The 13317-nt window shown below is 46.2% G+C and overlaps 1 long non-coding RNA gene across 1 annotated transcript in view; it reads left to right on the top strand.

Annotated features, from left to right (window-relative positions):
- The first annotated feature begins 204 nt into the window (after positions 1-204).
- The window catches only part of LOC149127173 (uncharacterized), a 34859-nt gene continuing 21746 nt past the window's right edge, over positions 205-13317 (top strand). The window contains exons 1-2 of the long non-coding RNA XR_016232983.1: positions 205-676; positions 12734-12796. This is a non-coding gene — a long non-coding RNA (uncharacterized LOC149127173). The remainder of the gene's footprint in view (positions 677-12733; positions 12797-13317) is intronic.

Genomic DNA, 13317 nt, shown 5'->3' with positions numbered 1-13317 from the left:
TAAATGCTCTCTATTCCAGGTAAGCAGCCTGCAGCCTTTTGTGTTCTCAGGGGGATCCTGGAACTGCCAGGGGCACCCAGGGCCCTAAGGGAGGAAAAGGAAGGCGTGGGCATTTGGTAAGAGGGTTTCCGTTTGCTTGGAGCGGGGGATGGGACAGAAGCCCAGCTGGTGCTGATAGAATCAGGTGCCGCCGTTTTAATGATGCGATCCCAGTCTAGTTCTGAAGACTAGAAGCATTGTGATAGAAGACACCACAGAAGGAAAAGACTTGTGAACTTGACAGATGCTAACTTCTTGGAAATCATTTTGAGATTTTTATGTCTCAGACATTAAAATGCATGATTATGAAAAATGACTAAATTAGCCCAAGCGCCTCAGCCCTCACATCTCATCATTCCTAATTTTCAGGAATGAAATCTGCAGAGCGAAGTGCTCGCAACAGAGGGCGACCTCTGCTTCTTTAAAACTCCAGCCTCGTGGGACCTGGGCTTTCTCCCTAGGTTGTGGCTACTTAGCATCCATTTTGTGTATGCCCTGGGCCTGAGTCAAGCCCAGTTTGCAGTGAGATCACGATTATGTAGCTATGAGAGAAAACGGCCAGAACGTGCTGTAAAAATAACCTATCTTGTCATTGATGACAGCTGTTTGGGACAAACCCGTGGGAAGTGCTCCTTTGGTGAGTAGAGATTGGGGAACCCTGTGTACGGCCACTCCATCTGCTCTGGGACTGAGCTAAGGGCACAGCAGAGAAGTTACCCATAACCCATCTAGGCCTGTGTCTGGAGGTGGCAAGATCATGGGAAGCATCGGTTTCCATGAGTCGGTGGTGGCTGTGGAAGGAATAGCAGGGCTGTGAATGAACGGAGCTGAATTCCACGGTTTGCTCAAGGTCTGCACCCAGGCTCCAAATAGTGTCCCGCGGTGTTCTCCTTGCGGCCTCACCGCCACGACAGCCTCACTGCTCTCACACGTCTCCCTCGCTGAGTGCAGCCAAGGATTAGCTTCAAACATCACATTCCTGAGTCGTGCGTGCAAACACTGTAACCCCCGGGGCATGTCACATTGCGTTTGTGTTTTCCATGGTTTCAGCTTCCATTCTGGGCTCAACGAAGGGTGCTAACTAAATATTCCTGGAATAGACTTGGGGAGCAGAAGTCACGCCCACCAGTTACATAAGCCTGCAGCTGGTGAATGTGAAGTGCTATTATGTGATAGCCCTCCAGGGGGCAGTCTCTCCTTGATATTCTTTCTCGAAAGACCCAACCAGCGGCTTCAGGGTTGCAGTGTGGATGGAGAAGGTTTCTTGTTGCAGCGGTCTTTCCAATCAAGCAAAGAAACGATTATATTCCTAGTTTTGGGAAAGGAGTGAAAAACTAGTTATGTCAGTCGGAAGTGTAATAACAACGCTTTTGGGGAGAATAAAAACCAATTCTACCTTTTAGGAAGGGCAATAGCACACATCAGTGAAGGCTTATGTCTTTTTTTTTTTTAAGATTTATTTTACTTCTTTGAGAGGCAGAGTGACAAGGAGAAAGAGAGAGTAAATGAAAAAAAGCAGGTGACAGTCTGAGTCCAGGTTTGTAAAATATGCATCATCAGAGATCATGCACTTCTTCTTTAAGCTTCGAATCCTGGAAGAGTTCATGAAGAGCTTGCATTATTCTTACCCTATTTTTTCACTTTGAAAACTTTCAGATCTACAGAAAAAAGCCCTGCAGTTGCAAGAATGAACACCAGTGATCATTTAGCCAAATGAGCTTTCTGATTTTTAGTACATACACACATGTAAACATATACACATACATGCATGCGTATGTATTGCTGAGCCAAATGAGGGCATTGTGACACTTTACCTCTAAGAATGCAATAAGAATATCTGAACAAAAGGCTCATGCTTCCATAGAAGCATAATAAAGTCATTACACTCAAGAAATTTAATATTTGTTCAGTTATTATTTTCTAATAGTCTTCAGATTTTCCCACTTGCCTCACATCTTCATAAGCCCAAGCTTCTGGGACAGAATATCATTGACTTATTTCTCAAGTCCTGGAGGCTGGTTTCTCGATCCAGGCACTGGAAGATGTGGCCCCCGAGGAGGGGAGACTCCCTTCCTGGTTAGATGGCTGCTTCTGACCTGCACCTCCCATAGCAGGAGGAGAGCTAGAGGGCTCCTCCAGGCACAAAGTCCATCATGAAGCTCCACTCTCAAGACCTAAATGACCTCCCAGTGGCCCCGCCTCCTGATTCTGTCACAGGAGTGGGGGGTTAGGGTTTCAACACACACATGTTTTGAAGGGAACACAAACATGCAGTGTAAAACACCTCAATAAGGTCCTTTATAGATGCTTTCTTTTTATTATTTATTTATTCAGTTTAGAGGTAGAGTACAGAGAGGGAGAAACAGAGAGAGAGTCTTCCATCTGCTGGCTCACTCCCCAGATGGCAGCAATGGCCAGAGCTGGGCCATTCTGAAGCCAGGAGACAGGAGCATCTTCCAGGTCTCTCACGTGGTTGCAGGGTCCCAAGCACTTGGGCCATCTTCCACTGCTTTCCCAGGCCATAGCAGAGAGCTGGATCGGAAATGGAGCAGCCAGGACATGAAGCAGCGCCTATATAGGATGCAGGCACTGCAGGTGGTGGCTTTACCTGCTACGCCACCACGCCGAGCCTCTTTAAGGCTGTTTGCTGTGGGTGCTATCAGCTCCAGCCCAGGCTTATGCAGTACATCTGCTTGTCTGCCTGTTCAGCAGCCTTTCATCACAGCGATTGCTCACTTGCTGGTTTTTTGCATGGTGCTGGCATTCCAGACCAGTTATCTTGATTAGCATCCCTCAAGCAGGGCTTGCCTTATTGTTTCTCCATAGGTCTGGTCAGACCAAACCTTGTTGGCAGGAGATGTATGAATGCTGTGCCCCTCTCAATGACTAGGAGGAAGCCTATGTCAGTTGGTGTCACGGTGAGTGGAATTTAGCGTGTGCTAAACGGTTTAGATGATGCTCGCCAGATTTCTCCGTTGTGGACATAATTCCCCGCCTTCTGATGAATGAGTAATCTGGGAAATGATCCTCAGAACGGTAACCTTCTTCTTTCACAACAGTCTTTTCCCCAGTGGTTCTAGCATCTGCCCAATTTATTTGTTCACGCTCATCACTGCAATATGCTAATTCCTTCTGAAGTGAGAAAATGATAAATCTGCTAAGAAAAAGAATCTTAATTCTATCCAGACCCATGTCCTTCTCCCACATGCAACCTAGATTTTAGGAAAGTGCATAAATTAATACTTAACACAGAATTTGGGGAATATTAGAAAAGTAAAATGTAGATTGCAAATGATCAATGGTTCTGGTAATCTAGGAAACCATTAATTTCCTAAACTTTCCCAACATGGATGGCAGTTATTCTCCTGGAGCAAGACAGAGGAGGGTCCCGTGGGCTTACTAAAACATATTCTAGGGGCTGGTGTCGTGGTGCAGTGGGTTCAGCTGTCTTCTGCAATGCTTGAGTCCCATCTGCTCCAGTTCTGATCCGGCTCCCTGCTAACGTGCCTTGGAAAGCAGTGGAAGATGGCCCAAGTGCTTGGGGCCTTGCTACCCATATGGGAGACCCAGATGAAACTCATGGCTCTCGCCTGGCCCAGCCCTGGCTGTTTTGGCCATTTGGGGAGTGAATCAGCAGATGGAAGAGCTCTGTGTCTCTCTGTGGGTCTGAAACTCTGCTTTTCAGATACATAAATAAATCTTTTAAAATATACTCTAGTACAATCTTAAAACATGAAGAATCGGGACCAGTGCTGTGGCGCAGCACGTTAAAGCCCTGGCCTGAGCTGCTAGCATCCCATATGGGTGCCTGTTCTAGTCCTGGCTGCTCCTCTTCTGATCCAGCTCTCTGCTACGGCCTGGGAAAACAGTAGAAGATGGCCTAAGTCCTTAGGTCCCTGCACCTACGTGGGAGACCTGGAAGAAGCTTCTGGCTCCTGGCTTTGGATCGGCTCAGCTCCGGCCATTGCAGCCATCTGGGGAGTGAACCATTGGATGGAAGACCTCTCTCTCTCTGTCTCTACCATCTCTCTGTAACTCTGCTTTGCAAATAAATAAAAATAAATCTTTAAAAAACCATGAAGAATCATCATTTTTCTCTTTTTCATGTTAAGGGTACATTTTTCCTTCCCACAATTTAGCAGACTTTGAAAGAATAACATTTAGAACAGTTTTCTTTTTTTTTTTTTTAAGATTTATTTATTCATTCGAAAGAGTTACACAGAGAGAGAAGGAGAGTCAGAGAGAGAGAGAGAGAGAGAGAGGTCTTCCATCCAATGGTTCACTCCCCAGATGGCTGCAATGGCCAGAGCTGTGCTGATCCAAAGCCAGGAGCCAGGACCCTCTTCCGGGTCTCCCACACGAGTGCAGGGACCCAAGGATTTGGGCCATCTTCCACTGCTTTCCTAGGCCATAGCAGGGAGCTGGATTGGAAGTGGAGCAGTCAGGACTCGAACCAATACCCATACGGGATGCCGGCACTAGTGGTGGTGGCTTTACCTGCTACGCCACAGCGCTGGCCCCTAGAACAGTTTTTTACCTTATAAACTTTGACAAACATTTGAAGTTGTTTTATACTATTTCAATAAGTGTTTCTATGATAATGTCATTACTACTTCTCTCATAATGTGGGATACTTACATTTTTTCAGAACTTAACCTATTATAAATAAGAGCTGGATAAACAGTGTAGTTTTGTTTTCTTTTTTTTTAAAGCTTTATTTATTTACTTGAACGTCAGAGTTACACAGAGAGAGGAGAGTCAGAGAGAGAGAGAGGTCTTCCATCTGCTGGTTCACTCCCCAGATGGCCGCGACATCTGGAGCTGCACCGATCCGAAGCTAGGAGCAAGGAGCTTCTTCTGGGTCTCCCATGCAGGTGCAGGGGCCCAAGGATTTGAGCCATCTTCTCCTGCTTTCCCAGGTTATGGCAGAGAGCTGGCTCGGAAGTGGAGCAGCTGGGACTCGAACCGGTGCCCACAGGGGATGCAGGCGCTGCAGGCGGCAGCTTTACCCACTGTGCCACAGTGCCAGCCCCTGGACTCACTTGGTCCCACTTCTGATCCCTGAGGGGAACAAGACTGGAGATGTCGTCAGTGTGAAGTAGCCTCTCCTCTTCGTCCACTGCACGCTGCGTGTTAAGCATGCCATGAGCACACATCTTCTACTTCTGCTGCGTCTCCTACTTGGGACCCTGTTTGGCACAGGTGGAGAGGGAGCTACCAGGATTTTCAAACAGTAAGCCTGGCTTGTGGAGGTTATGCGTAACTGCCATCCCAGGGAATTCTCTGAGGCACAATCTTTGGGGAAAGATACCCACGACACTGACATTTTGAGACACCTGTATTCAGTGCCATTTGCTTCTTGAGAAGTGCTGGCCAACACAACTTCCTGAGATTGTGGATATATTCTGTATCTGTGTTGTCCAATACGGTAGCCACCAACCATAAGCAGTTCTTCAACATTGGAATGTGGACAGTGTTAACTGAGGAGTTGAATATTCCGTTTTATTTCATTTTGGTTGATTTAAGTTTTTTTTTTAATATTTATTTATTTGAAAGGCAGAGTTACAGAGAGGCAGAGGCACAGAGAGAGAGAGAGACAGAGAGAGGTCTTCCATCCGCTGGTTCACTAGCCAGATGGCTTCAACTGCTAGAGCTGCACTGATCTGAAGCCAGGAGCCAGAAGCTTCTTCCAGGTCTCCCATGTGGGTACAGGGGCTCAAGGACCTGGGCCATCTTCTACTGCTTTCCCAGGCCATTACAGAGAGCTGGATCAGAAGTGGAGCAGCTGGGACTTGAACCAGTGCCCATATGGTATGCTGGCACTGTAGGCGGTGGCTTTATCTGCCATAGCACCAGCCCTGTTGATTGAAATTTCTCTCTTTTTTTTTTTTTTTTTTTTTTGACAGGCAGAGTGGACAGTGAGAGAGAGAGACAGAGAGAAAGGTCTTCCTTTTGCCGTTGGTTCACCCTCCAATGGCCGCCGCGGCCGGCGCGCTGCGGCCGGCGCACCGCGCTGATCCGATGGCAGGAGCCAGGAGCCAGGTGCTTTTCCTGGTCTCCCATGGGGTGCAGGGCCCAAGCACCTGGGCCATCCTCCACTGCACTCCCGGGCCACAGCAGAGGGCTGGCCTGGAAGAGGGGCAACCGGGACAGAATCCGGCGCCCCGACCGGGACTAGAACCCGGTGTGCCGGCGCCGCTAGGCGGAGGATTAGCCTAGTGAGCCGCGGCGCCGGCCTGATTGAAATTTAATAGCCACATTTATCTAATGACTTTTGAGCTGGACAGTGTTCAGAATGAATCCACAAGTATGTGCCATCTAAACAGATCCATTCTTTACCTCTTACTTTTTAGAGGAGTTCTCATTTCCCCGGTCCTCAGGGAGAAACAGTTAGCATTGGCCCTCAGAGGGGTGCAGCTGCTGGTGGGACTTAGCTCACCATGTTGGCGGAGGAGGGAGGTGGGCAGGGTGTGTCGTGACTGCTTCGTTCCATTCTCTAAGATCGCTGCGTCCTTCCTGTTCTTAGGGGTCAGGAGGAAGACCAGGTCTGGCAGGCTTGCAGGTCAGTGCTTTCTGGTAGGAGTTGCTCTGTGCCCCACGTAGTTGGTTCCTTCCAGTAGTTCTCAGTGGGCTCAGGGCAGTGCTGGCTGGACTCTGCGGTTGTGTGACCCTGGAACATTTCCAAGAGGGGTCTTCGTCATGAGGAAAGAGAAGCTTATATTGTTCTCTGCCTCCTTCACAACCTGCTGTAATATTCCACTTAGATAAAAAAAAAAAAGCCTTTAGAGATAGACTTCCTCCTTTGATATAATGATTTTTCCATTTGAAAAAGTGGAGTTTCCCAGGTTGCATGAGACACCTCATCATTATTAGATGCAGGTAAAGGCTGAGCCGCTGCCATCCCCAGAGGAGAGAGGATGTGTGGTTGGCTGGTGGGCTGGGGGGATGTCCCTGTGGGGAACTGTATTTTATTAAGCATTTTTCTAGGACCTGGCATTGTACTAGACATTCATTTATATCATCTCTTGTAAACGTGTCCACAACCCCTGCAAGGAATAGTGTTGGTTCCTTTTTATGGATAGGACAAGTAACATCGGCTTGGCAAAGTGAAGTCACTTGTGAGAGGTTCCGTAGCTAATCATTGGTGGAGACAGGATTTAAGTCAAGATGCTATCGAAATGTTTGCACAAAATGAGTGCAATTTATTTTAGGTAGGCTTCTCTCAGACACCGTCTGAGCATCTTTGCTGGTGTTTTTCCTAGCAGGTGTTGGTATTTTTAGGGATGGAAGAAAAATGAGATGGATTTATCTGTTCTCGGTTGGTTTCTTACTATGGGGGATGAAGATTTAGGATTTTACACCTCCTTCTCCGAATCTTACCCCCCAATCTATCCCTGCAATACCCCTGTTTTCTCCACTTTTGGTCCAATAAGTTCATTGTTCAGATAATCTTCAGAACTTTATAACTTGTTTTCCCGGAAGCACCCATTCCTGTATTTTTGGTGCCTGTCACTAATGAGTCACAAAGCCCACTGACATAAACGATAGTTTCCCGGTGTTCTCGACCTCGTGAGGGCTGTTTTTCTCGAGTTCAACCTCCTTGAACCTTCTGTCCTCCCACTCTCGTCCAGGCTGCCTGCTCTCTGGCCTCTGCACTGCCATCTTCAAGGGACAGATTTTGCAACAGTGTCGTCTCATTCTGGGAGCAGAGATAAGAGTGGAAAATGTCCTGCTTAATTGGCAGTGTCTCTGTTTGATACACTGTAGTCTTGGTGACTCCCTATAGTGCTTTTGCTCTTCTCTCATTAAAATTTCAATTTTTAACAAGAGATAAAATCCTGAGTATTTGTAGACTTCAGAGTGAACTGGGCTTATCTACAGTGTCAACAGCTTGTGGTTTGAGCCAATGTTGGAGCACTCATCATTCAGACCCATTTATGTTCTGACGCTAGAACTTGCTCAGGATCGGGCAGTAACCCTGGAAGAATAGAGCTGACAGAGGTGCTGAACCCTAGATTATGGCCTCCCTTGGACCCTGGGAAAATACGACTTGTTGCTATCTATACTAGACATATAATTATAATTAATGTATTTATATAAAATATAATTTATAAAATTAGCCAAACCTGACCTTTGCAAAGATACATAATACAATGGCATTCTAAATAAAACTTTGTTTATAGAAAAGATTGTATTTGTGACAAATTGCATACTTTTTTGGCAATAAAGTAAAACTTTAAATTTGTTGTTTATGATAAAATTAAGGCTATAGTTCACTTTTTGAATGGCTGCACACTACCCTATTATCATTTAAATGTGGATGATTTGTTCTTCTGTGTTGGACACTTAGATAATTTCTATTTTGGTAGACATCATGGTCAGTGATGTCAAGAAAAACTGAGTGTAGGTTTTTTGCTTTTGCTTTGCTGAAGTTGTCTCCTTAGTATGAATGTGTAAGCGTGGACCCATAACAAGAGTCTAAAGTTTGCTACAAATGACCATGGTGTCTTCATAAATGTTGCGCTATGAGTGTTACTAATGTGATTTGAAGGTTAGACAATATTTCACAACTTTTTCTAGATGTTTTCTTTTTACAACTTGGTTCATATTTATAAATCTAAAAATTAACTCATGAAACTCACAAACAGCAGAATAATGTAACAATAGTGATTAATAAAAATGCTGCAGAGTTCAAAAAATAAGAAGCGTAAGTAATTGATCCACATACTGATTCATTCCGAGCTTGATATTTTTGCTCTTTGCACACCTATGAATAATCAGTGAGTTAGCTGACATTTGGGCAACGTGGAAGAAGTCAGTACAATTCACAAAATGGATATTAGCCTCAGTGTGGAACACGCATCTTCTCTGTAGAAATCAGAATATTCATTTGGTGAGCAATTAAATTGGTTATTGAATGAATCAGTCTAACAGCTTACCCTTTGCCTAGTGAGCTAGCTACTTGCCATAAGGCCTGTCGGGTTTAAGATCCAGTTTTCTGTTCTTTCTCCCTGTGCTCCGTGTGCCTTTGTCCCATAGTGTCATGCTCGCTCCTGTGTTTCCTGGAATGAGATAAGGGCCCTTCATTCCAGCGAGTGTTTACTTTGTGTGCCCGAGAGGGAAGGCGAGACTTTTAGGATTGAGTTATTAAGCCAAAAAATAGAAGTTTGGTTTATTTTAACAGAGCGTTTTTGCCTCCACGTCCAGCTGAGATGTTGGAAGGAGATGGATAGAGCCTGGGAAATCAACAGGGATATGGTCTTGTGTTTTCCCAATATGAGTGGGAACTCATTTTCTCTCCAGCTCCATCTCCGGAGAGGATTGGTCACAGGCAGTCAAACCCTTTTGGAGTCTTTCTCATGTGGCTTTCTGGTGACCTCTTGCAGGGAAGGCTGCCTTTGACGGGCACGTGGAGGGGGCCTGATGAACTCACTGATGTGTTCTCTGCGACAGGGTGTGCGGGGGGAAGCCGGTGAACCAGGTTACCGAGGACAGCTGGGGTGCCCATGCTCGCAGCTATCAGACAACTTGACTTCAGTGCTAAAGGGCATTTGTTTGAAGCTCTAAGTTGCTGGTTTTCCAGGGATTTGGTTTAAATCAGAATGGCCTTGGGTACCTCCTAAAGCAAATAGGATAGCCCCTCTGCTGGAGAGGTTAAGCCACAGTAAGTAATGGTTACTGACGGTGTCCTGGTTACCGCTCCAAGCATTCGTGTTAACTCATTTACTCCTTCAGTGGCGGGGGTGGGAAACAAGGGTTTTCTGTGATTCCCATGTACAGGGGTGAAATGGAGACAGGTGAGAGGCCACACTGCTGGTCAGTGATAAAGTTGGGATGCAACCGAGGCATCTCATCATCAAACCTGCGGAAGGGTCGTAATCGTTGCATCTGAAGCTATGCATTCAAATCACTCAGATGGTGTTTACAGTCCATTCACATTGTGTTCAGGTCGGCAGGAAAAACCATCTTGGTGTTCACTGAGTGTCTGATATGCACAGGACGCTCTCCTGATCTGCCTGGGACACTCAGACCACTGAGGCAAGGGACTCCGCCTCGGGGATTTCAGTCCAGTGGGACATCGTAAGCTGTCCAGTGTTACCTGGAAAACGGGAGCTTCCAACTGGCTGTTTGGAATCCTGCAAGCGTAACCCGGATCTGTTGCTCTGTCTGCCGTTCAGAACACGTTGCGTATCATTCTTCTAAAAGCCAAGTCGCTTCCAAGACTCCTCAAATGGAAGAACTTTTAAAGCAACAGATTTTTCTCCTCCTCCTCCTAATTCAGTATCCTGCAAGCGTCACCCGATAACTTGAGATGCCTTCCGATAACGTGAGATGCCTTCTGCTGTTTTTGGACTTGACAAAGGTACTAAAGAAGGAGCTGGGTAATCAAAGTGATTAGCCAGTGTATTGATTTTACCAGGGCGATCTATATGAATGCAGAGGGAAATGAGGAAGAGATGCATGTTTTCTCTTGTCTCTTTGATCATGGGCTTAATTCACATTTGGATCCGCCACCACTGCTGTGTTCCTGCTTCCCCTCTGTTCTGACTTTGCTGATGCCTGGGTAAGAGGGAAGCAGGTCACGCTGGGAGTCTTGAGGGGGATAATCAATGGCTTCTCTCCTTAATTCTCACCTTCCCACTGGGCTGCGAATATGAGGGTCTATTTAAATAGATGACTGTCAATGCCTCACCCGGGAGACTGGAAGCCACGATCAATGCTTCTAATAGGAAAAGGTTTCTCAGACAAGCTGGAGAAAAATTAAAGTGTCAAAAATCAGTGAAGTAGATTGGAGAGAAAATGAGCAACTCCCCAGCAATGTAGTCAGTGAGATGAAGCCACTTAATCTTTGGTTCTTGATGAAATCGAAAACACAATCTCTGGTCCTGAGCCCTTGTGTGGGTAAGGGAAAGGTTGATGTTTTCAAGGAAGATCAATATCCTAGCTCTGCCCCTCTTCTCCCTCTTTTAGGATTCAACATCAGTTGGGTGAATTAAAACCTAAAAGTGTGTTTTCACACGTTCATGCTCATCACAGAAATGAGTTTGGAGTGAGTGAGCAGAGGGCTGGAGGGGTGTCTCTGCATGCAGAGGCCACTGGATCAAGTTTGATAAATGAGATGGTAATGGGCCAGGGCACGGCACCTGAATTTATGTTTCCAATGGCATCCAAGCTAATTTTGTGGTTATATGGAATATAAATGGATCTAGAGAAATTGGCTGAATTTTAATATCTTTGGACCAGGGACCAAGAGGAAGGCAAGGACCACCCAGGAGTTTTGGACAAAAAGGCTTACTGGGTGCTCAGATAGATTTGTAGGGCTGAAGGCTACAGCTCAACAGTGCATGAGCAATGGCAGGTTCATGCCCTGGAGTGTCCAGGACAGACAACACAAGGCCACACTGTTTGTTCTGGGGTCTGTGGGACCAGGGATTTTCTACAAGAGCTAACTTGATGCAGTGGACATTGACCATCTGCTGCGAACCCCCTTCTGCTCTGGGTATATTGTGAGAGCATACTGACCAATGCGATCTGGACTTGAACTTCAAGGGTGTGTAACGCAAGCTCATATTGATCTATAATGCAGAACAAAAGAATAGAACATCAAAGGGATATGATAACTCATCAGCTTTTCAGAAATATGTAAGAAGGCATTGCCCCCCCCCCCAATTTTTTTAGATGAGAAAACTGAGTCTCAGGGGGTATTAAATGACTTGTCATCCAGATGGTAAGGGGCGGGGCTGGCCTCTGACTTGTGTCTTGCCAGTGCCTGGTCTACTCCCCACCTAATACTCTCATCATTCAGAGAAGGGTCAGACAGATGGAGACAGAAGATCAGAGTGGCTTCCTGACGAGGCAGCGTTTGCGATGGCTTAGGGACTTGAGGAGCAAGAAAGGAGTGAAGAATGCAAGCTCAAAATAAAAGCTCCAGGACATCCGAAGTCCTAGTCCTGTCCTCCTTGTCTCCCTTGGCCAGGAAAATCCAGTCCTATGTATAGCAGATGGAGTTCTTATCAGTCGCATTGGAGAATATTTTCTGTTTGGAGCAGGTGAAAGTCCAGGCGCTTGTCTTCCTGATCTTTCAATGGAGTCACATTTTCCCTTCTAGAACACAGAGACTTCCTCTAATTCTTAGCATGTGGTAGAACATCTTGCTCCCCAACCCCAAACCCCCAGCCCCAGGCATAATTGCATATATTATGCATGTTACATATTGGGGCTAAAATTAATTACTTGCATTAAACACTAAAGGCCAAGCTTCGTCTCCAAGGAGAGACTCACGAGTGTAGAACCAATTCTAGAACATTTAAAAAATCCAGATGCTCCCTGATTGACCATGGGATCGTGTCAGGTCAGGACAAACTCATCATAAGTTGAAGCTATCATAGTTGAAAATGCTTTTAGTGCACCTCAGCTACTGAACAGCCTAGCTCAGCAGCACAACACACTGTGAGGTGCCCTTGTGGTTGTGGGGCTGCCTGGCACCTGAGGAATGTATCACCTATGCTAGCCTGGAAAAAGATCAAAATGTACAATGTGCAGTCCGATTTCTACTGGTTGTGTATTGCTTTTGCACCTTTGTGAAGTCAAGATGTTGTGAGTCAAGCCATCGTAGGTCAGGCCCCATCTGTACAAGAGCCAGACGGTTGACTTTGTGGTCTTAGTGGTGATTTTGGTCATGGTCTTTTTGCAGGGGAATCCTGGGCCCCCAGGGCCAAATGACTCAAAAGGAAAAGCTGGGCCCAGAGGAATGAAGGTATGCAGAGAATAGACTTGTTCGCAACTTGGGGACTTCCTTTGAGTTTTATTATATATTGTTCTTTCCTTACGTGATCATTTCCAATATGTATTTCTTTTTTTTGTTTTAAAGATTTATTTATTTGAAAGTCAGAGTTACACAGAGAGAGAAGGAGAGGCAGAGAGAGAGAGAGGTCGGTGTTCTATCCGCTGGTTCACTCCCCAATTGGCTGCAATGGCCAGAGCTGCGCCAATCCGAAGCCAGGAGCCAGGAGCTTCCTCTGGGTCTTCCCATGTGGGTGCAGGGGCCCAAGGACCTGAGCCATCTTCTGTTCTCTCAAGCCATAGCAGAGAGCTGGATTGGAAGTGGAGCAGCCAGGTCTTGAACTGGCACCCACATGGGATGCAGGCACTGCAGGCGGCAGCTTTACCCGCTATGCCACAGCGCTGGCCCCTCCAGTGTGTATTTCTGATATGGTTGGTGATGCTATAGACTGCCTGTTACCTCATAGCTGGATAGATGAATACACAGAAGGAAAG

Source organism: Oryctolagus cuniculus, chromosome 4 (genome assembly GCF_051225735.1).
Source record: "Oryctolagus cuniculus isolate XC-2025 breed Fujian yellow rabbit chromosome 4, ASM5122573v1, whole genome shotgun sequence".
NCBI lineage: Eukaryota > Metazoa > Chordata > Mammalia > Lagomorpha > Leporidae > Oryctolagus > Oryctolagus cuniculus.
Note: the sequence above shows the minus strand (reverse complement) of the source record. Positions and strands in the feature narration are given on the sequence as shown.